The sequence below is a fragment of the Hyla sarda genome, unplaced genomic scaffold, assembly GCF_029499605.1.
Source record: "Hyla sarda isolate aHylSar1 unplaced genomic scaffold, aHylSar1.hap1 scaffold_615, whole genome shotgun sequence".
NCBI lineage: Eukaryota > Metazoa > Chordata > Amphibia > Anura > Hylidae > Hyla > Hyla sarda.
Window position 1 is genome coordinate 164082 of NW_026610630.1, and position 27322 is coordinate 191403.

Consider the following 27322-nt stretch of genomic DNA (forward strand, 5'->3'; position numbering starts at 1 on the left):
GCGGGTGGGCTCCCTCACCACGGTGCAGAAGCGCTTCAGGAAGGTCGAGATGTCCGTGCCTGGGGTGTGTGGGTTCCGCATTGAGACCGTCACCCGCCTCTCCTCTCTTTGAATAAGGCAGTTGCCCACAAAGCGAGAGAAAGGGGATTCGGGACTCGCCGCTTTCACCACCTCCCAGTATCTTCTACAGGTCCCAATGGTGGCAAAGGTGATGTAGAAGATTCCCGAAAAGAAGGTTGCTATTCCCAGGGTGTCAGCCGTGGGGAAGCCTTGATCCGCCAGCATCTTCTTGCAGAACACGTCGTGGGACATGTCCGGCACCCTTCCGTCCACGGGCTTGAGCTTCAAGGCAACAGTCTGCCTCATCCAGGGCTCCAGGGTTGGAGCTTCCAGGTTAGGAATTCTGCCGCCCTTCTGCCTTGCCGTGGTGGAGGTTGAAGCTTGCTGTGGTTGGGGCTGGACCTCCAGGCCTTGCCCTGCAGCCTCCTGGGTGGACTTGCTGGTTGAGGCCATGGCTTCTTCCAGCAGGCTCTTTTCCGCTTCCTTGCTTGCTTGTGGAGAGAGGCTTCGCAAAGTCTTCTTTCCCGGGTGGGAGGAGCTATGCAGATCCGGTCCCGGTGGGAGGAGCTATGCAAATCCTTCTCCAGAGGCAGCGAGTTTCTTCGAAAAGATTCTGCGCCGCCTTCCTCTTCGCCGCTGTTCCGGAATTCACCGCCGATTCCCTTCTTCCAGGTTCTTCGTCGGCTTCTTCCGGAGCTGCAGTCTTCAAGATCTTCTCCTTCTTCAGATGTTCCGAGGCAGGCAGGAGACGATCTTCAGGTGGTATGCTCTAGAGAAATGCGGTTCTAATAAGAACGAAAAGTACTGCAATCGTACTACGCAAAATCTCTACCACAATGCTTGGAGTTCTTCAGACCGTAGCGATCATGGTATCTCCCCTGCCAGGTAAGTATTAAATATTAAACTGATAAGAACAGATACTACACTTGATCTTAGCCAAAAGGCCGAGAAGCGATAACCGTGAAAGGGGCGGGCCCAACAAGGTGCCCTTCATGGGCACTATCACTGCTTGCTGTCAGGGAGGCTGCCAGACAATTTTCCATGCACACTCTGGGCTGGGGGGCAGTCAACCACCAGTACACACAGCAGAACCTAAACCCATACCATTATTGCTAAGCAGCAAGACAGGGGCCCATTGCACTCCCACGGGGCCTTTTTAAATGCAATCCATTACCCGGATTTGCCAGGAACCCTTCTTACTCCTCCTACTTGCATGTGACACTGGGCTTAGGATCTGCATAGGAAACACACACACAAGCACACACCTACCTTTGTTGCCTGCAGATGCCTCCTTGGCTGTCCCCAAACGGTATCAAACCAACACCCACGGGAAGCTGTAAGCATAGAGGACATGCCTGCACCCCATTGGACTTACCTGTGTGGGTTAAACCCGGGTTATTTGACAACCTATGGCGGTGATGGTTCTGCTCAGGCAGAGCAGTGCTGATGCTCCTCATAAAGCTGTCGCTGCTGTGAAGGTTCTAGGTGACATCACAAATCCCTATGGTTACATACACAACAAAGCTGGGTTGTTGTTGTTTACACTCTGCAAGGCCTGTGGAAGTGAGTGACATCATAGCACTGTAGTTCTGAGGGTTCTAGATGGATGCAACAATCTCCTGTTGCTTCTATGAAGGCCATAATAGACGACATCACCAAACAGCTCCATAGTCACATACACAGCAAAGGAGAGATGTTGTTTACACCTAGTGATGTCAGTGGTATTGAGTGACATCACAGCACAGTGCTAAGGCTCCTGGGCCTGGACACAGCAGCGGCTGCAATATCTCAACGGAGAATACGTTTATATATATGTGTGTGTGTGCGCGTATATATATATATATATATATATGTATATATATATATATATATATATATATATTTCTCCGCCGAAATCACTTTTAAACCCATTTCCACCTTTTTTTCCCTTCTCTTCCTCTTACTTTTTTTTCACGTTTTTTTACGTTTTTCTCCTTTTCGCCTCTTTTCTGGGCGTATTATTCTTCTTTTTCTTCTTTTTTTTCGTCTAATGCATACCCCATCAGTGCAGCAATGCTTATTCAATACCGCCAGCAGATGGAGACACTGGGGGATAATTTTCTAAGGATTTATACTGATTTTTCCTGTCTGAATTTGTCGCACAGAAAGTTGCAGGCCAAATATGTGTGACATTTCTGCGACTTTAGCTTCTAGAGCATTTTTACAACATTATACATAGGTGCTGAATACATAAAAAGCGACTGTTCAGCGACAGACAAGTCGCATCGGCTGAAAGTAGGCCAGAATGTCAGTCCATGTTGGAGCAGGTTTAGATACAGTCTAAAGTATAGATCTCAAAGTCTGTGCACAGAATTTAGCAAGGGCCTCGCACCTTCTGATGCATCAGGTAGGTGCACAATAGCATAGCCTAACCCTCTGTACTTTGGTCTATATTGATGCGGGACATAGACAGCCAGCTGATGACCAATCCATTAGTGCAATGGATGGCTGGAAGCATTTGTCTTTGCCTTTGCAATACCACAGAAGCAATGCATGGTCAATGTACAGCAATGACACACCTGTGTGAACAGCCAGGAGACCACCCCCCCCCCCCCATGTTATGTTACATAGTTACATAGTTAGTACGGTCGAAAAAAGACATATGTCCATCAAGTTCAACCAGGGAATTAAGGGGTAGGGGTGTGGCGCGATATTGGGGAAGGGATGAGATTTTATATTTCTTCATAAGCATTAATCTTATTTTGTCAATTAGGAACATTCAGCACCCACCCGCTATCAAGGCAGCTGCCTATCATGTCATGCCCTACCTGCACAGGTGTGCTGGCTACTCAAATGATCCAATTAAGGAGGCCATTTAGTCAGCAGCAGCAGAAGTCCTGTGCCTGGACGCTCCAACAGCGGCCAGACACAAGCAGAAGCAGAAGCAGCAGAAGCAGCAGCAGCACCACCTTTTGTTTTTTGGCTGCAGCAGCAGCAAGGCCCACAGGGCTGGCTAGCTGGCTAGCCAGCAAGCAGGTAGCAATGAAAGTAGGAATCTTTCTTTTTAACCCTGTAAGGGGGTGGTGCACTGTACCCGAAGATACTGCCATATCGGGTCAATGCATAGGGCGACGGAAGCAAGCTTCGAAATCGGCCCCCGTTCTCAAAAATCCATTTAATATATGGTCCCCAGATAGGGGACGTATCAGATATTAAACTGATAAGAACAGATACTACACTTGATCTTAGCCAAAAGGCCGAGAAGCGATAACCGTGAAAGGGGCGGGCCCAACAAGGTGCCCTTCATGGGCACTATCACTGCTTGCTGTCAGGGAGGCTGCCAGACAATTTTCCATGCACACTCTGGGCTGGGGGGCAGTCAACCACCAGTACACACAGCAGAACCTAAACCCATACCATTATTGCTAAGCAGCAAGACAGGGGCCCATTGCACTCCCACGGGGCCTTTTTAAATGCAATCCATAACCCGGATTTGCCAGGAACCCTTCTTACTCCTCCTACTTGCATGTGACACTGGGCTTAGGATCTGCATAGGAAACACACACACAAGCACACACCTACCTTTGTTGCCTGCAGATGCCTCCTTGGCTGTCCCCAAACGGTATCAAACCAACACCCACGGGAAGCTGTAAGCATAGAGGACATGCCTGCACCCCATTGGACTTACCTGTGTGGGTTAAACCCGGGTTATTTGACAACCTATGGCGGTGATGGTTCTGCTCAGGCAGAGCAGTGCTGATGCTCCTCATAAAGCTGTCGCTGCTGTGAAGGTTCTAGGTGACATCACAAATCCCTATGGTTACATACACAACAAAGCTGGGTTGTTGTTGTTTACACTCTGCAAGGCCTGTGGAAGTGAGTGACATCATAGCACTGTAGTTCTGAGGGTTCTAGATGGATGCAACAATCTCCTGTTGCTTCTATGAAGGCCATAATAGACGACATCACCAAACAGCTCCATAGTCACATACACAGCAAAGGAGAGATGTTGTTTACACCTAGTGATGTCAGTGGTATTGAGTGACATCACAGCACAGTGCTAAGGCTCCTGGGCCTGGACACAGCAGCGGCTGCAATATCTCAACGGAGAATACGTGTGTGTGCGCGTATATATATATATATATATATATATATATATATATATATATATATATATTTCTCCGCCGAAATCACTTTTAAAGCCATTTCCACCTTTTTTTCCCTTCTCTTCCTCTTACTTTTTTTTCACGTTTTTTTACGTTTTTCTCCTTTTCGCCTCTTTTCTGGGCGTATTATTCTTCTTTTTCTTCTTTTTTTTCGTCTAATGCATACCCCATCAGTGCAGCAATGCTTATTCAATACCGCCAGCAGATGGAGACACTGGGGGATAATTTTCTAAGGATTTATACTGATTTTTCCTGTCTGAATTTGTCGCACAGAAAGTTGCAGGCCAAATATGTGTGACATTTCTGCGACTTTAGCTTCTAGAGCATTTTTACAACATTATACATAGGTGCTGAATACATAAAAAGCGACTGTTCAGCGACAGACAAGTCGCATCGGCTGAAAGTAGGCCAGAATGTCAGTCCATGTTGGAGCAGGTTTAGATACAGTCTAAAGTATAGATCTCAAAGTCTGTGCACAGAATTTAGCAAGGGCCTCGCACCTTCTGATGCATCAGGTAGGTGCACAATAGCATAGCCTAACCCTCTGTACTTTGGTCTATATTGATGCGGGACATAGACAGCCAGCTGATGACCAATCCATTAGTGCAATGGATGGCTGGAAGCATTTGTCTTTGCCTTTGCAATACCACAGAAGCAATGCATGGTCAATGTACAGCAATGACACACCTGTGTGAACAGCCAGGAGACCCCCCCCCCCCCCCCATGTTATGTTACATAGTTACATAGTTAGTACGGTCGAAAAAAGACATATGTCCATCAAGTTCAACCAGGGAATCAAGGGGTAGGGGTGTGGCGCGATATTGGGGAAGGGATGAGATTTTATATTTCTTCATAAGCATTAATCTTATTTTGTCAATTAGGAACATTCAGCACCCACCCGCTATCAAGGCAGCTGCCTATCATGTCATGCCCTACCTGCACAGGTGTGCTGGCTACTCAAATGATCCAATTAAGGAGGCCATTTAGTCAGCAGCAGCAGAAGTCCTGTGCCTGGACGCTCCAACAGCGGCCAGACACAAGCAGAAGCAGAAGCAGCAGAAGCAGCAGCAGCACCACCTTTTGTTTTTTGGCTGCAGCAGCAGCAAGGCCCACAGGGCTGGCTAGCTGGCTAGCCAGCAAGCAGGTAGCAATGAAAGTAGGAATCTTTCTTTTTAACCCTGTAAGGGGGTGGTGCACTGTACCCGAAGATACTGCCATATCGGGTCAATGCATAGGGCGACGGAAGCAAGCTTCGAAATCGGCCCCCGTTCTCAAAAATCCATTTAATATATGGTCCCCAGATAGGGGACGTATCAGATATTAAACTGATAAGAACAGATACTACACTTGATCTTAGCCAAAAGGCCGAGAAGCGATAACCGTGAAAGGGGCGGGCCCAACAAGGTGCCCTTCATGGGCACTATCACTGCTTGCTGTCAGGGAGGCTGCCAGACAATTTTCCATGCACACTCTGGGCTGGGGGGCAGTCAACCACCAGTACACACAGCAGAACCTAAACCCATACCATTATTGCTAAGCAGCAAGACAGGGGCCCATTGCACTCCCACGGGGCCTTTTTAAATGCAATCCATAACCCGGATTTGCCAGGAACCCTTCTTACTCCTCCTACTTGCATGTGACACTGGGCTTAGGATCTGCATAGGAAACACACACACAAGCACACACCTACCTTTGTTGCCTGCAGATGCCTCCTTGGCTGTCCCCAAACGGTATCAAACCAACACCCACGGGAAGCTGTAAGCATAGAGGACATGCCTGCACCCCATTGGACTTACCTGTGTGGGTTAAACCCGGGTTATTTGACAACCTATGGCGGTGATGGTTCTGCTCAGGCAGAGCAGTGCTGATGCTCCTCATAAAGCTGTCGCTGCTGTGAAGGTTCTAGGTGACATCACAAATCCCTATGGTTACATACACAACAAAGCTGGGTTGTTGTTGTTTACACTCTGCAAGGCCTGTGGAAGTGAGTGACATCATAGCACTGTAGTTCTGAGGGTTCTAGATGGATGCAACAATCTCCTGTTGCTTCTATGTAGGCCATAATAGACGACATCACCAAACAGCTCCATAGTCACATACACAGCAAAGGAGAGATGTTGTTTACACCTAGTGATGTCAGTGGTATTGAGTGACATCACAGCACAGTGCTAAGGCTCCTGGGCCTGGACACAGCAGCGGCTGCAATATCTCAACGGGGAATACGTTTATATATATGTGTGTGTGTGCGCGTATATATATATATATATATATATATATATATATATATATATATATATATATATATATATTTCTCCGCCGAAATCACTTTTAAACCCATTTCCACCTTTTTTTCCCTTCTCTTCCTCTTACTTTTTTTTCACGTTTTTTTACGTTTTTCTCCTTTTCGCCTCTTTTCTGGGCGTATTATTCTTCTTTTTCTTCTTTTTTTTCGTCTAATGAACACCCATCAGTGCAGCAATGCTTATTCAATACCGCCAGCATATGGAGACACTGGGGGATAATTTTCTAAGGATTTATACTGATTTTTCCTGTCTGAATTTGTCGCACAGAAAGTTGCAGGCCAAATATGTGTGACATTTCTGCGACTTTAGCTTCTAGAGCATTTTTACAACATTATACATAGGTGCTGAATACATAAAAAGCGACTGTTCAGCGACAGACAAGTCGCATCGGCTGAAAGTAGGCCAGAATGTCAGTCCATGTTGGAGCAGGTTTAGATACAGTCTAAAGTATAGATCTCAAAGTCTGTGCACAGAATTTAGCAAGGGCCTCGCACCTTCTGATGCATCAGGTAGGTGCACAATAGCATAGCCTAACCCTCTGTACTTTGGTCTATATTGATGCGGGACATAGACAGCCAGCTGATGACCAATCCATTAGTGCAATGGATGGCTGGAAGCATTTGTCTTTGCCTTTGCAATACCACAGAAGCAATGCATGGTCAATGTACAGCAATGACACACCTGTGTGAACAGCCAGGAGACCCCCCCCCCCCCCCCCATGTTATGTTACATAGTTACATAGTTAGTACGGTCGAAAAAAGACATATGTCCATCAAGTTCAACCAGGGAATTAAGGGGTAGGGGTGTGGCGCGATATTGGGGAAGGGATGAGATTTTATATTTCTTCATAAGCATTAATCTTATTTTGTCAATTAGGAACATTCAGCACCCACCCGCTATCAAGGCAGCTGCCTATCATGTCATGCCCTACCTGCACAGGTGTGCTGGCTACTCAAATGATCCAATTAAGGAGGCCATTTAGTCAGCAGCAGCAGAAGTCCTGTGCCTGGACGCTCCAACAGCGGCCAGACACAAGCAGAAGCAGAAGCAGCAGAAGCAGCAGCAGCACCACCTTTTGTTTTTTGTCTGCAGCAGCAGCAAGGCCCACAGGGCTGGCTAGCTGGCTAGCCAGCAAGCAGGTAGCAATGAAAGTAGGAATCTTTCTTTTTAACCCTGTAAGGGGGTGGTGCACTGTACCCGAAGATACTGCCATATCGGGTCAATGCATAGGGCGACGGAAGCAAGCTTCGAAATCGGCCCCCGTTCTCAAAAATCCATTTAATATATGGTCCCCAGATAGGGGACGTATCAGATATTAAACTGATAAGAACAGATACTACACTTGATCTTAGCCAAAAGGCCGAGAAGCGATAACCGTGAAAGGGGCGGGCCCAACAAGGTGCCCTTCATGGGCACTATCACTGCTTGCTGTCAGGGAGGCTGCCAGACAATTTTCCATGCACACTCTGGGCTGGGGGGCAGTCAACCACCAGTACACACAGCAGAACCTAAACCCATACCATTATTGCTAAGCAGCAAGACAGGGGCCCATTGCACTCCCACGGGGCCTTTTTAAATGCAATCCATAACCCGGATTTGCCAGGAACCCTTCTTACTCCTCCTACTTGCATGTGACACTGGGCTTAGGATCTGCATAGGAAACACACACACAAGCACACACCTACCTTTGTTGCCTGCAGATGCCTCCTTGGCTGTCCCCAAACGGTATCAAACCAACACCCACGGGAAGCTGTAAGCATAGAGGACATGCCTGCACCCCATTGGACTTACCTGTGTGGGTTAAACCCGGGTTATTTGACAACCTATGGCGGTGATGGTTCTGCTCAGGCAGAGCAGTGCTGATGCTCCTCATAAAGCTGTCGCTGCTGTGAAGGTTCTAGGTGACATCACAAATCCCTATGGTTACATACACAACAAAGCTGGGTTGTTGTTGTTTACACTCTGCAAGGCCTGTGGAAGTGAGTGACATCATAGCACTGTAGTTCTGAGGGTTCTAGATGGATGCAACAATCTCCTGTTGCTTCTATGAAGGCCATAATAGACGACATCACCAAACAGCTCCATAGTCACATACACAGCAAAGGAGAGATGTTGTTTACACCTAGTGATGTCAGTGGTATTGAGTGACATCACAGCACAGTGCTAAGGCTCCTGGGCCTGGACACAGCAGCGGCTGCAATATCTCAACGGAGAATACGTTTATATATATGTGTGTGTGTGCGCGTATATATATATATATATATATATATATATATATATATATATATATTTCTCCGCCGAAATCACTTTTAAACCCATTTCCACCTTTTTTTCCCTTCTCTTCCTCTTACTTTTTTTTCACGTTTTTTTACGTTTTTCTCCTTTTCGCCTCTTTTCTGGGCGTATTATTCTTCTTTTTCTTCTTTTTTTTCGTCTAATGCATACCCCATCAGTGCAGCAATGCTTATTCAATACCGCCAGCAGATGGAGACACTGGGGGATAATTTTCTAAGGATTTATACTGATTTTTCCTGTCTGAATTTGTCGCACAGAAAGTTGCAGGCCAAATATGTGTGACATTTCTGCGACTTTAGCTTCTAGAGCATTTTTACAACATTATACATAGGTGCTGAATACATAAAAAGCGACTGTTCAGCGACAGACAAGTCGCATCGGCTGAAAGTAGGCCAGAATGTCAGTCCATGTTGGAGCAGGTTTAGATACAGTCTAAAGTATAGATCTCAAAGTCTGTGCACAGAATTTAGCAAGGGCCTCGCACCTTCTGATGCATCAGGTAGGTGCACAATAGCATAGCCTAACCCTCTGTACTTTGGTCTATATTGATGCGGGACATAGACAGCCAGCTGATGACCAATCCATTAGTGCAATGGATGGCTGGAAGCATTTGTCTTTGCCTTTGCAATACCACAGAAGCAATGCATGGTCAATGTACAGCAATGACACACCTGTGTGAACAGCCAGGAGACCCCCCCCCCCCCATGTTATGTTACATAGTTACATAGTTAGTACGGTCGAAAAAAGACATATGTCCATCAAGTTCAACCAGGGAATTAAGGGGTAGGGGTGTGGCGCGATATTGGGGAAGGGATGAGATTTTATATTTCTTCATAAGCATTAATCTTATTTTGTCAATTAGGAACATTCAGCACCCACCCGCTATCAAGGCAGCTGCCTATCATGTCATGCCCTACCTGCACAGGTGTGCTGGCTACTCAAATGATCCAATTAAGGAGGCCATTTAGTCAGCAGCAGCAGAAGTCCTGTGCCTGGACGCTCCAACAGCGGCCAGACACAAGCAGAAGCAGCAGAAGCAGCAGCAGCACCACCTTTTGTTTTTTGGCTGCAGCAGCAGCAAGGCCCACAGGGCTGGCTAGCTGGCTAGCCAGCAAGCAGGTAGCAATGAAAGTAGGAATCTTTCTTTTTAACCCTGTAAGGGGGTGGTGCACTGTACCCGAAGATACTGCCATATCGGGTCAATGCATAGGGCGACGGAAGCAAGCTTCGAAATCGGCCCCCGTTCTCAAAAATCCATTTAATATATGGTCCCCAGATAGGGGACGTATCAGATATTAAACTGATAAGAACAGATTTTTTTTTTTTTTTTTTTATCTAAAGCCGAGGAACGTGCTTTCGATTCACCCAAAGTGCAAGAAAAAGTGCAAACGTGTTACACTAAAAAAACGTGCACAAAGGATGCGGTCTATCGCAAGCCCTTCTCCGATAGGAGAGAGGCCCCCCAACAAACCTTACCCTTCGCCTCCGGACCAAAAGGTACCTGCGAGGTTCCAGGTTCGATGTCCCTTTTCGCCGAAGCTACTAGGGGACCACAAATGCTCCCGGCATCCCCCTTGGCGTTGGCCAAGGTATCTGCCCGCAGAGCCGATTACGGTAGGTACCCTGCCAAAGCAGGAGTACCCGGGGTGTTTGCAGGGAGGTGCGGAACCTAATGGCCACACACACCTCCCCTAGACCGCCAGGAGGGACACCCAGAAGGGCTACCGCATCCTGACAAATCCTGTGAACACACAACACGCAAAAAGTGACACAGTGAGACAAAAAAGAAATAAATAAGTGAATGTGTGCAGATATACTGCCCGGACATCCGGCCGGATCTATAAAAATTTCTCTGATCCTAGCCAGAAGGCCGGGAATCAAGAGGTGAGTGCCACAAGGTGAAGAGATTATGGTGCCCGTGCTTCAACTCAGTGAGTCTATTCTCCCAGTGAGTTTCGGCACCTCGGGGTCACCACTCCCCGAGGCACAAAAGTACCTCGGCTCTAGACCCTCTCAGCCTCATGGCGAGACCCAGAGGGAACAGGTCACATCGGGGCAGCCGTCGAGCTGATTCCTCAGAACCAGCCCCGGAAAGCCCTGGTACACCTGCATCCTCCATGCAGCACCCATCCCCACCAGCATGAAAACTGATAAGAACAGATACTACACTTGATCTTAGCCAAAAGGCCGAGAAGCGATAACCGTGAAAGGGGCGGGCCCAACAAGGTGCCCTTCATGGGCACTATCACTGCTTGCTGTCAGGGAGGCTGCCAGACAATTTTCCATGCACACTCTGGGCTGGGGGGCAGTCAACCACCAGTACACACAGCAGAACCTAAACCCATACCATTATTGCTAAGCAGCAAGACAGGGGCCCATTGCACTCCCACGGGGCCTTTTTAAATGCAATCCATAACCCGGATTTGCCAGGAACCCTTCTTACTCCTCCTACTTGCATGTGACACTGGGCTTAGGATCTGCATAGGAAACACACACACAAGCACACACCTACCTTTGTTGCCTGCAGATGCCTCCTTGGCTGTCCCCAAACGGTATCAAACCAACACCCACGGGAAGCTGTAAGCATAGAGGACATGCCTGCACCCCATTGGACTTACCTGTGTGGGTTAAACCCGGGTTATTTGACAACCTATGGCGGTGATGGTTCTGCTCAGGCAGAGCAGTGCTGATGCTCCTCATAAAGCTGTCGCTGCTGTGAAGGTTCTAGGTGACATCACAAATCCCTATGGTTACATACACAACAAAGCTGGGTTGTTGTTGTTTACACTCTGCAAGGCCTGTGGAAGTGAGTGACATCATAGCACTGTAGTTCTGAGGGTTCTAGATGGATGCAACAATCTCCTGTTGCTTCTATGAAGGCCATAATAGACGACATCACCAAACAGCTCCATAGTCACATACACAGCAAAGGAGAGATGTTGTTTACACCTAGTGATGTCAGTGGTATTGAGTGACATCACAGCACAGTGCTAAGGCTCCTGGGCCTGGACACAGCAGCGGCTGCAATATCTCAACGGAGAATACGTTTATATATATGTGTGTGTGTGCGCGTATATATATATATATATATATATATATATATATATATATATATATATTTCTCCGCCGAAATCACTTTTAAACCCATTTCCACCTTTTTTTCCCTTCTCTTCCTCTTACTTTTTTTTCACGTTTTTTTACGTTTTTCTCCTTTTCGCCTCTTTTCTGGGCGTATTATTCTTCTTTTTCTTCTTTTTTTTCGTCTAATGCATACCCCATCAGTGCAGCAATGCTTATTCAATACCGCCAGCAGATGGAGACACTGGGGGATAATTTTCTAAGGATTTATACTGATTTTTCCTGTCTGAATTTGTCGCACAGAAAGTTGCAGGCCAAATATGTGTGACATTTCTGCGACTTTAGCTTCTAGAGCATTTTTACAACATTATACATAGGTGCTGAATACATAAAAAGCGACTGTTCAGCGACAGACAAGTCGCATCGGCTGAAAGTAGGCCAGAATGTCAGTCCATGTTGGAGCAGGTTTAGATACAGTCTAAAGTATAGATCTCAAAGTCTGTGCACAGAATTTAGCAAGGGCCTCGCACCTTCTGATGCATCAGGTAGGTGCACAATAGCATAGCCTAACCCTCTGTACTTTGGTCTATATTGATGCGGGACATAGACAGCCAGCTGATGACCAATCCATTAGTGCAATGGATGGCTGGAAGCATTTGTCTTTGCCTTTGCAATACCACAGAAGCAATGCATGGTCAATGTACAGCAATGACACACCTGTGTGAACAGCCAGGAGACCCCCCCCCCCCCATGTTATGTTACATAGTTACATAGTTAGTACGGTCGAAAAAAGACATATGTCCATCAAGTTCAACCAGGGAATTAAGGGGTAGGGGTGTGGCGCGATATTGGGGAAGGGATGAGATTTTATATTTCTTCATAAGCATTAATCTTATTTTGTCAATTAGGAACATTCAGCACCCACCCGCTATCAAGGCAGCTGCCTATCATGTCATGCCCTACCTGCACAGGTGTGCTGGCTACTCAAATGATCCAATTAAGGAGGCCATTTAGTCAGCAGCAGCAGAAGTCCTGTGCCTGGACGCTCCAACAGCGGCCAGACACAAGCAGAAGCAGCAGAAGCAGCAGCAGCACCACCTTTTGTTTTTTGGCTGCAGCAGCAGCAAGGCCCACAGGGCTGGCTAGCTGGCTAGCCAGCAAGCAGGTAGCAATGAAAGTAGGAATCTTTCTTTTTAACCCTGTAAGGGGGTGGTGCACTGTACCCGAAGATACTGCCATATCGGGTCAATGCATAGGGCGACGGAAGCAAGCTTCGAAATCGGCCCCCGTTCTCAAAAATCCATTTAATATATGGTCCCCAGATAGGGGACGTATCAGATATTAAACTGATAAGAACAGATACTACACTTGATCTTAGCCAAAAGGCCGAGAAGCGATAACCGTGAAAGGGGCGGGCCCAACAAGGTGCCCTTCATGGGCACTATCACTGCTTGCTGTCAGGGAGGCTGCCAGACAATTTTCCATGCACACTCTGGGCTGGGGGGCAGTCAACCACCAGTACACACAGCAGAACCTAAACCCATACCATTATTGCTAAGCAGCAAGACAGGGGCCCATTGCACTCCCACGGGGCCTTTTTAAATGCAATCCATAACCCGGATTTGCCAGGAACCCTTCTTACTCCTCCTACTTGCATGTGACACTGGGCTTAGGATCTGCATAGGAAACACACACACAAGCACACACCTACCTTTGTTGCCTGCAGATGCCTCCTTGGCTGTCCCCAAACGGTATCAAACCAACACCCACGGGAAGCTGTAAGCATAGAGGACATGCCTGCACCCCATTGGACTTACCTGTGTGGGTTAAACCCGGGTTATTTGACAACCTATGGCGGTGATGGTTCTGCTCAGGCAGAGCAGTGCTGATGCTCCTCATAAAGCTGTCGCTGCTGTGAAGGTTCTAGGTGACATCACAAATCCCTATGGTTACATACACAACAAAGCTGGGTTGTTGTTGTTTACACTCTGCAAGGCCTGTGGAAGTGAGTGACATCATAGCACTGTAGTTCTGAGGGTTCTAGATGGATGCAACAATCTCCTGTTGCTTCTATGTAGGCCATAATAGACGACATCACCAAACAGCTCCATAGTCACATACACAGCAAAGGAGAGATGTTGTTTACACCTAGTGATGTCAGTGGTATTGAGTGACATCACAGCACAGTGCTAAGGCTCCTGGGCCTGGACACAGCAGCGGCTGCAATATCTCAACGGGGAATACGTTTATATATATGTGTGTGTGTGCGCGTATATATATATATATATATATATATATATATATATATTTCTCCGCCGAAATCACTTTTAAACCCATTTCCACCTTTTTTTCCCTTCTCTTCCTCTTACTTTTTTTTCACGTTTTTTTACGTTTTTCTCCTTTTCGCCTCTTTTCTGGGCGTATTATTCTTCTTTTTCTTCTTTTTTTTCGTCTAATGAACACCCATCAGTGCAGCAATGCTTATTCAATACCGCCAGCAGATGGAGACACTGGGGGATAATTTTCTAAGGATTTATACTGATTTTTCCTGTCTGAATTTGTCGCACAGAAAGTTGCAGGCCAAATATGTGTGACATTTCTGCGACTTTAGCTTCTAGAGCATTTTTACAACATTATACATAGGTGCTGAATACATAAAAAGCGACTGTTCAGCGACAGACAAGTCGCATCGGCTGAAAGTAGGCCAGAATGTCAGTCCATGTTGGAGCAGGTTTAGATACAGTCTAAAGTATAGATCTCAAAGTCTGTGCACAGAATTTAGCAAGGGCCTCGCACCTTCTGATGCATCAGGTAGGTGCACAATAGCATAGCCTAACCCTCTGTACTTTGGTCTATATTGATGCGGGACATAGACAGCCAGCTGATGACCAATCCATTAGTGCAATGGATGGCTGGAAGCATTTGTCTTTGCCTTTGCAATACCACAGAAGCAATGCATGGTCAATGTACAGCAATGACACACCTGTGTGAACAGCCAGGAGACCCCCCCCCCCCCCCATGTTATGTTACATAGTTACATAGTTAGTACGGTCGAAAAAAGACATATGTCCATCAAGTTCAACCAGGGAATCAAGGGGTAGGGGTGTGGCGCGATATTGGGGAAGGGATGAGATTTTATATTTCTTCATAAGCATTAATCTTATTTTGTCAATTAGGAACATTCAGCACCCACCCGCTATCAAGGCAGCTGCCTATCATGTCATGCCCTACCTGCACAGGTGTGCTGGCTACTCAAATGATCCAATTAAGGAGGCCATTTAGTCAGCAGCAGCAGAAGTCCTGTGCCTGGACGCTCCAACAGCGGCCAGACACAAGCAGAAGCAGAAGCAGCAGAAGCAGCAGCAGCACCACCTTTTGTTTTTTGGCTGCAGCAGCAGCAAGGCCCACAGGGCTGGCTAGCTGGCTAGCCAGCAAGCAGGTAGCAATGAAAGTAGGAATCTTTCTTTTTAACCCTGTAAGGGGGTGGTGCACTGTACCCGAAGATACTGCCATATCGGGTCAATGCATAGGGCGACGGAAGCAAGCTTCGAAATCGGCCCCCGTTCTCAAAAATCCATTTAATATATGGTCCCCAGATAGGGGACGTATCAGATATTAAACTGATAAGAACAGATACTACACTTGATCTTAGCCAAAAGGCCGAGAAGCGATAACCGTGAAAGGGGCGGGCCCAACAAGGTGCCCTTCATGGGCACTATCACTGCTTGCTGTCAGGGAGGCTGCCAGACAATTTTCCATGCACACTCTGGGCTGGGGGGCAGTCAACCACCAGTACACACAGCAGAACCTAAACCCATACCATTATTGCTAAGCAGCAAGACAGGGGCCCATTGCACTCCCACGGGGCCTTTTTAAATGCAATCCATAACCCGGATTTGCCAGGAACCCTTCTTACTCCTCCTACTTGCATGTGACACTGGGCTTAGGATCTGCATAGGAAACACACACACAAGCACACACCTACCTTTGTTGCCTGCAGATGCCTCCTTGGCTGTCCCCAAACGGTATCAAACCAACACCCACGGGAAGCTGTAAGCATAGAGGACATGCCTGCACCCCATTGGACTTACCTGTGTGGGTTAAACCCGGGTTATTTGACAACCTATGGCGGTGATGGTTCTGCTCAGGCAGAGCAGTGCTGATGCTCCTCATAAAGCTGTCGCTGCTGTGAAGGTTCTAGGTGACATCACAAATCCCTATGGTTACATACACAACAAAGCTGGGTTGTTGTTGTTTACACTCTGCAAGGCCTGTGGAAGTGAGTGACATCATAGCACTGTAGTTCTGAGGGTTCTAGATGGATGCAACAATCTCCTGTTGCTTCTATGTAGGCCATAATAGACGACATCACCAAACAGCTCCATAGTCACATACACAGCAAAGGAGAGATGTTGTTTACACCTAGTGATGTCAGTGGTATTGAGTGACATCACAGCACAGTGCTAAGGCTCCTGGGCCTGGACACAGCAGCGGCTGCAATATCTCAACGGGGAATACGTTTATATATATGTGTGTGTGTGCGCGTATATATATATATATATATATATATATATATATATATATATATATATTTCTCCGCCGAAATCACTTTTAAACCCATTTCCACCTTTTTTTCCCTTCTCTTCCTCTTACTTTTTTTTCACGTTTTTTTACGTTTTTCTCCTTTTCGCCTCTTTTCTGGGCGTATTATTCTTCTTTTTCTTCTTTTTTTTCGTCTAATGAACACCCATCAGTGCAGCAATGCTTATTCAATACCGCCAGCAGATGGAGACACTGGGGGATAATTTTCTAAGGATTTATACTGATTTTTCCTGTCTGAATTTGTCGCACAGAAAGTTGCAGGCCAAATATGTGTGACATTTCTGCGACTTTAGCTTCTAGAGCATTTTTACAACATTATACATAGGTGCTGAATACATAAAAAGCGACTGTTCAGCGACAGACAAGTCGCATCGGCTGAAAGTAGGCCAGAATGTCAGTCCATGTTGGAGCAGGTTTAGATACAGTCTAAAGTATAGATCTCAAAGTCTGTGCACAGAATTTAGCAAGGGCCTCGCACCTTCTGATGCATCAGGTAGGTGCACAATAGCATAGCCTAACCCTCTGTACTTTGGTCTATATTGATGCGGGACATAGACAGCCAGCTGATGACCAATCCATTAGTGCAATGGATGGCTGGAAGCATTTGTCTTTGCCTTTGCAATACCACAGAAGCAATGCATGGTCAATGTACAGCAATGACACACCTGTGTGAACAGCCAGGAGACCCCCCCCCCCCCCCCCATGTTATGTTACATAGTTACATAGTTAGTACGGTCGAAAAAAGACATATGTCCATCAAGTTCAACCAGGGAATTAAGGGGTAGGGGTGTGGCGCGATATTGGGGAAGGGATGAGATTTTATATTTCTTCATAAGCATTAATCTTATTTTGTCAATTAGGAACATTCAGCACCCACCCGCTATCAAGGCAGCTGCCTATCATGTCATGCCCTACCTGCACAGGTGTGCTGGCTACTCAAATGATCCAATTAAGGAGGCCATTTAGTCAGCAGCAGCAGAAGTCCTGTGCCTGGACGCTCCAACAGCGGCCAGACACAAGCAGAAGCAGAAGCAGCAGAAGCAGCAGCAGCACCACCTTTTGTTTTTTGGCTGCAGCAGCAGCAAGGCCCACAGGGCTGGCTAGCTGGCTAGCCAGCAAGCAGGTAGCAATGAAAGTAGGAATCTTTCTTTTTAACCCTGTAAGGGGGTGGTGCACTGTACCCGAAGATACTGCCATATGATGTCAGTGGTATTGAGTGACATCACAGCACAGTGCTAAGGCTCCTGGGCCTGGACACAGCAGCGGCTGCAATATCTCAACGGAGAATACGTTTATATATATGTGTGTGTGTGCGCGTATATATATATATATATATATATATATATATATATATATATATATTTCTCCGCCGAAATCACTTTTAAACCCATTTCCACCTTTTTTTCCCTTCTCTTCCTCTTACTTTTTTTTCACGTTTTTTTACGTTTTTCTCCTTTTCGCCTCTTTTCTGGGCGTATTATTCTTCTTTTTCTTCTTTTTTTTCGTCTAATGCATACCCCATCAGTGCAGCAATGCTTATTCAATACCGCCAGCAGATGGAGACACTGGGGGATAATTTTCTAAGGATTTATACTGATTTTTCCTGTCTGAATTTGTCGCACAGAAAGTTGCAGGCCAAATATGTGTGACATTTCTGCGACTTTAGCTTCTAGAGCATTTTTACAACATTATACATAGGTGCTGAATACATAAAAAGCGACTGTTCAGCGACAGACAAGTCGCATCGGCTGAAAGTAGGCCAGAATGTCAGTCCATGTTGGAGCAGGTTTAGATACAGTCTAAAGTATAGATCTCAAAGTCTGTGCACAGAATTTAGCAAGGGCCTCGCACCTTCTGATGCATCAGGTAGGTGCACAATAGCATAGCCTAACCCTCTGTACTTTGGTCTATATTGATGCGGGACATAGACAGCCAGCTGATGACCAATCCATTAGTGCAATGGATGGCTGGAAGCATTTGTCTTTGCCTTTGCAATACCACAGAAGCAATGCATGGTCAATGTACAGCAATGACACACCTGTGTGAACAGCCAGGAGACCCCCCCCCCCCCCCCCATGTTATGTTACATAGTTACATAGTTAGTACGGTCGAAAAAAGACATATGTCCATCAAGTTCAACCAGGGAATTAAGGGGTAGGGGTGTGGCGCGATATTGGGGAAGGGATGAGATTTTATATTTCTTCATAAGCATTAATCTTATTTTGTCAATTAGGAACATTCAGCACCCACCCGCTATCAAGGCAGCTGCCTATCATGTCATGCCCTACCTGCACAGGTGTGCTGGCTACTCAAATGATCCAATTAAGGAGGCCATTTAGTCAGCAGCAGCAGAAGTCCTGTGCCTGGACGCTCCAACAGCGGCCAGACACAAGCAGAAGCAGAAGCAGCAGAAGCAGCAGCAGCACCACCTTTTGTTTTTTGGCTGCAGCAGCAGCAAGGCCCACAGGGCTGGCTAGCTGGCTAGCCAGCAAGCAGGTAGCAATGAAAGTAGGAATCTTTCTTTTTAACCCTGTAAGGGGGTGGTGCACTGTACCCGAAGATACTGCCATATCGGGTCAATGCATAGGGCGACGGAAGCAAGCTTCGAAATCGGCCCCCGTTCTCAAAAATCCATTTAATATATGGTCCCCAGATAGGGGACGTATCAGATATTAAACTGATAAGAACAGATACTACACTTGATCTTAGCCAAAAGGCCGAGAAGCGATAACCGTGAAAGGGGCGGGCCCAACAAGGTGCCCTTCATGGGCACTATCACTGCTTGCTGTCAGGGAGGCTGCCAGACAATTTTCCATGCACACTCTGGGCTGGGGGGCAGTCAACCACCAGTACACACAGCAGAACCTAAACCCATACCATTATTGCTAAGCAGCAAGACAGGGGCCCATTGCACTCCCACGGGGCCTTTTTAAATGCAATCCATAACCCGGATTTGCCAGGAACCCTTCTTACTCCTCCTACTTGCATGTGACACTGGGCTTAGGATCTGCATAGGAAACACACACACAAGCACACACCTACCTTTGTTGCCTGCAGATGCCTCCTTGGCTGTCCCCAAACGGTATCAAACCAACACCCACGGGAAGCTGTAAGCATAGAGGACATGCCTGCACCCCATTGGACTTACCTGTGTGGGTTAAACCCGGGTTATTTGACAACCTATGGCGGTGATGGTTCTGCTCAGGCAGAGCAGTGCTGATGCTCCTCATAAAGCTGTCGCTGCTGTGAAGGTTCTAGGTGACATCACAAATCCCTATGGTTACATACACAACAAAGCTGGGTTGTTGTTGTTTACACTCTGCAAGGCCTGTGGAAGTGAGTGACATCATAGCACTGTAGTTCTGAGGGTTCTAGATGGATGCAACAATCTCCTGTTGCTTCTATGTAGGCCATAATAGACGACATCACCAAACAGCTCCATAGTCACATACACAGCAAAGGAGAGATGTTGTTTACACCTAGTGATGTCAGTGGTATTGAGTGACATCACAGCACAGTGCTAAGGCTCCTGGGCCTGGACACAGCAGCGGCTGCAATATCTCAACGGGGAATACGTTTATATATATGTGTGTGTGTGCGCGTATATATATATATATATATATATATATATATATATATATATATATATTTCTCCGCCGAAATCACTTTTAAACCCATTTCCACCTTTTTTTCCCTTCTCTTCCTCTTACTTTTTTTTCACGTTTTTTTACGTTTTTCTCCTTTTCGCCTCTTTTCTGGGCGTATTATTCTTCTTTTTCTTCTTTTTTTTCGTCTAATGAACACCCATCAGTGCAGCAATGCTTATTCAATACCGCCAGCAGATGGAGACACTGGGGGATAATTTTCTAAGGATTTATACTGATTTTTCCTGTCTGAATTTGTCGCACAGAAAGTTGCAGGCCAAATATGTGTGACATTTCTGCGACTTTAGCTTCTAGAGCATTTTTACAACATTATACATAGGTGCTGAATACATAAAAAGCGACTGTTCAGCGACAGACAAGTCGCATCGGCTGAAAGTAGGCCAGAATGTCAGTCCATGTTGGAGCAGGTTTAGATACAGTCTAAAGTATAGATCTCAAAGTCTGTGCACAGAATTTAGCAAGGGCCTCGCACCTTCTGATGCATCAGGTAGGTGCACAATAGCATAGCCTAACCCTCTGTACTTTGGTCTATATTGATGCGGGACATAGACAGCCAGCTGATGACCAATCCATTAGTGCAATGGATGGCTGGAAGCATTTGTCTTTGCCTTTGCAATACCACAGAAGCAATGCATGGTCAATGTACAGCAATGACACACCTGTGTGAACAGCCAGGAGACCCCCCCCCCCCCCCATGTTATGTTACATAGTTACATAGTTAGTACGGTCGAAAAAAGACATATGTCCATCAAGTTCAACCAGGGAATTAAGGGGTAGGGGTGTGGCGCGATATTGGGGAAGGGATGAGATTTTATATTTCTTCATAAGCATTAATCTTATTTTGTCAATTAGGAACATTCAGCACCCACCCGCTATCAAGGCAGCTGCCTATCATGTCATGCCCTACCTGCACAGGTGTGCTGGCTACTCAAATGATCCAATTAAGGAGGCCATTTAGTCAGCAGCAGCAGAAGTCCTGTGCCTGGACGCTCCAACAGCGGCCAGACACAAGCAGAAGCAGAAGCAGCAGAAGCAGCAGCAGCACCACCTTTTGTTTTTTGGCTGCAGCAGCAGCAAGGCCCACAGGGCTGGCTAGCTGGCTAGCCAGCAAGCAGGTAGCAATGAAAGTAGGAATCTTTCTTTTTAACCCTGTAAGGGGGTGGTGCACTGTACCCGAAGATACTGCCATATCGGGTCAATGCATAGGGCGACGGAAGCAAGCTTCGAAATCGGCCCCCGTTCTCAAAAATCCATTTAATATATGGTCCCCAGATAGGGGACGTATCAGATATTAAACTGATAAGAACAGATACTACACTTGATCTTAGCCAAAAGGCCGAGAAGCGATAACCGTGAAAGGGGCGGGCCCAACAAGGTGCCCTTCATGGGCACTATCACTGCTTGCTGTCAGGGAGGCTGCCAGACAATTTTCCATGCACACTCTGGGCTGGGGGGCAGTCAACCACCAGTACACACAGCAGAACCTAAACCCATACCATTATTGCTAAGCAGCAAGACAGGGGCCCATTGCACTCCCACGGGGCCTTTTTAAATGCAATCCATAACCCGGATTTGCCAGGAACCCTTCTTACTCCTCCTACTTGCATGTGACACTGGGCTTAGGATCTGCATAGGAAACACACACACAAGCACACACCTACCTTTGTTGCCTGCAGATGCCTCCTTGGCTGTCCCCAAACGGTATCAAACCAACACCCACGGGAAGCTGTAAGCATAGAGGACATGCCTGCACCCCATTGGACTTACCTGTGTGGGTTAAACCCGGGTTATTTGACAACCTATGGCGGTGATGGTTCTGCTCAGGCAGAGCAGTGCTGATGCTCCTCATAAAGCTGTCGCTGCTGTGAAGGTTCTAGGTGACATCACAAATCCCTATGGTTACATACACAACAAAGCTGGGTTGTTGTTGTTTACACTCTGCAAGGCCTGTGGAAGTGAGTGACATCATAGCACTGTAGTTCTGAGGGTTCTAGATGGATGCAACAATCTCCTGTTGCTTCTATGAAGGCCATAATAGACGACATCACCAAACAGCTCCATAGTCACATACACAGCAAAGGAGAGATGTTGTTTACACCTAGTGATGTCAGTGGTATTGAGTGACATCACAGCACAGTGCTAAGGCTCCTGGGCCTGGACACAGCAGCGGCTGCAATATCTCAACGGGGAATACGTTTATATATATGTGTGTGTGTGCGCGTATATATATATATATATATATATATATATATATATTTCTCCGCCGAAATCACTTTTAAACCCATTTCCACCTTTTTTTCCCTTCTCTTCCTCTTACTTTTTTTTCACGTTTTTTTACGTTTTTCTCCTTTTCGCCTCTTTTCTGGGCGTATTATTCTTCTTTTTCTTCTTTTTTTTCGTCTAATGCATACCCCATCAGTGCAGCAATGCTTATTCAATACCGCCAGCAGATGGAGACACTGGGGGATAATTTTCTAAGGATTTATACTGATTTTTCCTGTCTGAATTTGTCGCACAGAAAGTTGCAGGCCAAATATGTGTGACATTTCTGCGACTTTAGCTTCTAGAGCATTTTTACAACATTATACATAGGTGCTGAATACATAAAAAGCGACTGTTCAGCGACAGACAAGTCGCATCGGCTGAAAGTAGGCCAGAATGTCAGTCCATGTTGGAGCAGGTTTAGATACAGTCTAAAGTATAGATCTCAAAGTCTGTGCACAGAATTTAGCAAGGGCCTCGCACCTTCTGATGCATCAGGTAGGTGCACAATAGCATAGCCTAACCCTCTGTACTTTGGTCTATATTGATGCGGGACATAGACAGCCAGCTGATGACCAATCCATTAGTGCAATGGATGGCTGGAAGCATTTGTCTTTGCCTTTGCAATACCACAGAAGCAATGCATGGTCAATGTACAGCAATGACACACCTGTGTGAACAGCCAGGAGACCCCCCCCCCCCCCATGTTATGTTACATAGTTACATAGTTAGTACGGTCGAAAAAAGACATATGTCCATCAAGTTCAACCAGGGAATTAAGGGGTAGGGGTGTGGCGCGATATTGGGGAAGGGATGAGATTTTATATTTCTTCATAAGCATTAATCTTATTTTGTCAATTAGGAACATTCAGCACCCACCCGCTATCAAGGCAGCTGCCTATCATGTCATGCCCTACCTGCACAGGTGTGCTGGCTACTCAAATGATCCAATTAAGGAGGCCATTTAGTCAGCAGCAGCAGAAGTCCTGTGCCTGGACGCTCCAACAGCGGCCAGACACAAGCAGACGCAGAAGCAGCAGAAGCAGCAGCAGCACCACCTTTTGTTTTTTGGCTGCAGCAGCAGCAAGGCCCACAGGGCTGGCTAGCTGGCTAGCCAGCAAGCAGGTAGCAATGAAAGTAGGAATCTTTCTTTTTAACCCTGTAAGGGGGTGGTGCACTGTACCCGAAGATACTGCCATATCGGGTCAATGCATAGGGCGACGGAAGCAAGCTTCTAAATCGGCCCCCGTTCTCAAAAATCCATTTAATATATGGTCCCCAGATAGGGGACGTATCAGATATTAAACTGATAAGAACAGATACTACACTTGATCTTAGCCAAAAGGCCGAGAAGCGATAACCGTGAAAGGGGCGGGCCCAACAAGGTGCCCTTCATGGGCACTATCACTGCTTGCTGTCAGGGAGGCTGCCAGACAATTTTCCATGCACACTCTGGGCTGGGGGGCAGTCAACCACCAGTACACACAGCAGAACCTAAACCCATACCATTATTGCTAAGCAGCAAGACAGGGGCCCATTGCACTCCCACGGGGCCTTTTTAAATGCAATCCATAACCCGGATTTGCCAGGAACCCTTCTTACTCCTCCTACTTGCATGTGACACTGGGCTTAGGATCTGCATAGGAAACACACACACAAGCACACACCTACCTTTGTTGCCTGCAGATGCCTCCTTGGCTGTCCCCAAACGGTATCAAACCAACACCCACGGGAAGCTGTAAGCATAGAGGACATGCCTGCACCCCATTGGACTTACCTGTGTGGGTTAAACCCGGGTTATTTGACAACCTATGGCGGTGATGGTTCTGCTCAGGCAGAGCAGTGCTGATGCTCCTCATAAAGCTGTTGCTGCTGTGAAGGTTCTAGGTGACATCACAAATCCCTATGGTTACATACACAACAAAGCTGGGTTGTTGTTGTTTACACTCTGCAAGGCCTGTGGAAGTGAGTGACATCATAGCACTGTAGTTCTGAGGGTTCTAGATGGATGCAACAATCTCCTGTTGCTTCTATGAAGGCCATAATAGACGACATCACCAAACAGCTCCATAGTCACATACACAGCAAAGGAGAGATGTTGTTTACACCTAGTGATGTCAGTGGTATTGAGTGACATCACAGCACAGTGCTAAGGCTCCTGGGCCTGGACACAGCAGCGGCTGCAATATCTCAACGGGGAATACGTTTATATATATGTGTGTGTGCGCGTATATATATATATATATATATATATATATATATATATATATATATATATTTCTCCGCCGAAATCACTTTTAAACCCATTTCCACCTTTTTTTCCCTTCTCTTCCTCTTACTTTTTTTTCACGTTTTTTTACGTTTTTCTCCTTTTCGCCTCTTTTCTGGGCGTATTATTCTTCTTTTTCTTCTTTTTTTTCGTCTAATGCATACCCCATCAGTGCAGCAATGCTTATTCAATACCGCCAGCAGATGGAGACACTGGGGGATAATTTTCTAAGGATTTATACTGATTTTTCCTGTCTGAATTTGTCGCACAGAAAGTTGCAGGCCAAATATGTGTGACATTTCTGCGACTTTAGCTTCTAGAGCATTTTTACAACATTATACATAGGTGCTGAATACATAAAAAGCGACTGTTCAGCGACAGACAAGTCGCATCGGCTGAAAGTAGGCCAGAATGTCAGTCCATGTTGGAGCAGGTTTAGATACAGTCTAAAGTATAGATCTCAAAGTCTGTGCACAGAATTTAGCAAGGGCCTCGCACCTTCTGATGCATCAGGTAGGTGCACAATAGCATAGCCTAACCCTCTGTACTTTGGTCTATATTGATGCGGGACATAGACAGCCAGCTGATGACCAATCCATTAGTGCAATGGATGGCTGGAAGCATTTGTCTTTGCCTTTGCAATACCACAGAAGCAATGCATGGTCAATGTACAGTGTTACGCCGAGCGCTCCGGGTCCCCGCTCCTCCCCGGAGCGCTCGCTACACTCTTCTCACTGCAGCGCTCCGGTCAGTTCCACTGACCCGGGGCGCTGCGATACCGCCTCCAGCCGGGATGCGATTCGCGATGCGGGTAGCGCCCGCTCGCGATGCGCATCCCGGCTCCCGTACCTGACTCGCTCTCCGTCTGTCCTGTCCCGGCGCGCGCCGGGTCTTTGCGATTTAAAGGGCCACTGCGCCGCTGATTGGCGCAGTGGTTCCAATTAGTGTTATCACCTGTGCACTTCCCTATATCACCTCACTTCCCCTTCACTCCCTCGCCGGATCTTGTTGCCATTGTGCCAGTGAAAGCGTTTCCTTGTGTGTTCCTAGCCTGTGTTCCAGACCTCCTGCCGTTGCCCCTGACTACGATCCTTGCTGCCTGCCCCGACCTTCTGCTACGTCCGACCTTGCTTCTGTCTACTCCCTTGTACCGCGCCTATCTTCAGCAGCCAGAGAGGTTGAGCCGTTGCTAGTGGATACGACCTGGTCACTACCGCCGCAGCAAGACCATCCCGCTTTGCGGCGGGCTCTGGTGAAAACCAGTAGTGACTTAGAACCGATCCACTAGCACGGTCCACGCCAATCCCTCTCTGGCACAGAGGATCCACTACCTGCCAGCCGGCATCGTGACAGTAGATCCGGCCATGGATCCCGCTGAAGTTCCTCTGCCAGTTGTCGCTGACCTCACCACGGTGGTCGCCCAGCAGTCACAACAGATAGCGCAACAAGGCCAACAGCTGTCTCAACTGACTGTTATGCTACAACAGTTACTACCACAGCTCCAGCAATCATCTTCTCCGCCAGCTCCTGCACCTCCTCCGCAGCGAGTGGCCGCTTCTGGACTACGACTATCCTTGCCGGATAAATTTGATGGGGACTCTAAGTTTTGCCGTGGCTTTCTTTCCCAATGTTCATTGCACTTGGAGATGATGTCGGACCAGTTCCCCACTGAAAGGTCTAAGGTGGCTTTCGTAGTCAGCCTTCTGTCTGGAAAAGCCCTGTCTTGGGCCACACCGCTCTGGGACCGCAATGACCCCGTCACTGCCTCTGTACACTCCTTCTTCTCGGAAATTCGAAGTGTCTTTGAGGAACCTGCCCGAGCCTCTTCTGCTGAGACTGCCCTGTTGAACCTGGTCCAGGGTAATTCTTCCGTTGGCGAGTATGCCGTACAATTCCGTACTCTTGCTTCAGAATTATCCTGGAATAATGAGGCACTCTGCGCGACCTTTAAAAAAGGCCTATCCAGCAACATTAAAGATGTTCTGGCCGCACGAGAAATCCCTGCTAATCTACATGAACTCATTTACCTAGCCACTCGCATTGACATGCGTTTTTCCGAAAGGCGTCAGGAGCTCCGCCAGGATATGGACTCTGTTCGCACGAGGCGTTTCTTCTCCCCGGCTCCTCTCTCCTCTGGTCCCCTGCAATCTGTTCCTGTGCCTCCCGCCGTGGAGGCTATGCAGGTCGACCGGTCTCGCCTGACACCTCAAGAGAGGACACGACGCCGCATGGAGAATCTCTGCCTGTACTGTGCTAGTACCGAACACTTCCTGAAGGATTGTCCTATCCGTCCTCCCCGCCTGGAAAGACGTACGCTGACTCCGCACAAAGGTGAGACAGTCCTTGATGTCTACTCTGCTTCTCCACGTCTTACTGTGCCTGTGCGGATGTCTGCCTCTGCCTTCTCCTTCTCTGCTGTGGCCTTCTTGGACTCCGGATCTGCAGGAAATTTTATTTTGGCCTCTCTCGTCAACAAGTTCAACATCCCGGTGACCAGTCTCGCCAGACCCCTCTACATCAATTGTGTAAACAATGAAAGATTGGACTGTACCATACGTTTCCGCACGGAGCCCCTTCTAATGTGCATCGGATCTCATCACGAGAGGATTGAACTTTTGGTCCTCCCCAATTGCACTTCTGAAA

At 47.1% G+C, this 27322-nt stretch overlaps 9 non-coding genes and 2 pseudogenes across 9 annotated transcripts; all 11 read right to left on the reverse strand.

Moving 5' to 3' along the window:
- Positions 1 to 837: 837 nt before the first annotated feature.
- LOC130341230 (U2 spliceosomal RNA) lies at positions 838 to 1016 on the reverse strand (annotated as a pseudogene).
- A 2101-nt stretch (positions 1017 to 3117) lies between these two features.
- On the reverse strand, positions 3118 to 3308 carry LOC130341285 (U2 spliceosomal RNA). The gene has a single exon (XR_008881254.1). It is a non-coding gene; the product is annotated as a U2 spliceosomal RNA (small nuclear RNA).
- Positions 3309 to 5391: 2083 nt separating this feature from the next.
- Positions 5392 to 5582, reverse strand: LOC130341286 (U2 spliceosomal RNA). Its single transcript, XR_008881255.1, has one exon. It is a non-coding gene; the product is annotated as a U2 spliceosomal RNA (small nuclear RNA).
- A 2107-nt stretch (positions 5583 to 7689) lies between these two features.
- On the reverse strand, positions 7690 to 7880 carry LOC130341287 (U2 spliceosomal RNA). The gene has a single exon (XR_008881256.1). It is a non-coding gene; the product is annotated as a U2 spliceosomal RNA (small nuclear RNA).
- Positions 7881 to 9964: 2084 nt separating this feature from the next.
- Positions 9965 to 10149, reverse strand: LOC130341227 (U2 spliceosomal RNA). Its single transcript, XR_008881208.1, has one exon. It is a non-coding gene; the product is annotated as a U2 spliceosomal RNA (small nuclear RNA).
- Positions 10150 to 10842: 693 nt separating this feature from the next.
- On the reverse strand, positions 10843 to 11002 carry LOC130341231 (U2 spliceosomal RNA; annotated as a pseudogene).
- A 2086-nt stretch (positions 11003 to 13088) lies between these two features.
- On the reverse strand, positions 13089 to 13279 carry LOC130341288 (U2 spliceosomal RNA). The gene has a single exon (XR_008881257.1). It is a non-coding gene; the product is annotated as a U2 spliceosomal RNA (small nuclear RNA).
- Positions 13280 to 15362: 2083 nt separating this feature from the next.
- Positions 15363 to 15553, reverse strand: LOC130341199 (U2 spliceosomal RNA). Its single transcript, XR_008881185.1, has one exon. It is a non-coding gene; the product is annotated as a U2 spliceosomal RNA (small nuclear RNA).
- Positions 15554 to 19021: 3468 nt separating this feature from the next.
- Positions 19022 to 19212, reverse strand: LOC130341200 (U2 spliceosomal RNA). Its single transcript, XR_008881186.1, has one exon. It is a non-coding gene; the product is annotated as a U2 spliceosomal RNA (small nuclear RNA).
- A 2093-nt stretch (positions 19213 to 21305) lies between these two features.
- LOC130341201 (U2 spliceosomal RNA) lies at positions 21306 to 21496 on the reverse strand. Its single transcript, XR_008881187.1, has one exon. It is a non-coding gene; the product is annotated as a U2 spliceosomal RNA (small nuclear RNA).
- Positions 21497 to 23577: 2081 nt separating this feature from the next.
- LOC130341198 (U2 spliceosomal RNA) lies at positions 23578 to 23768 on the reverse strand. Its single transcript, XR_008881184.1, has one exon. It is a non-coding gene; the product is annotated as a U2 spliceosomal RNA (small nuclear RNA).
- Positions 23769 to 27322: the final 3554 nt, after the last annotated feature.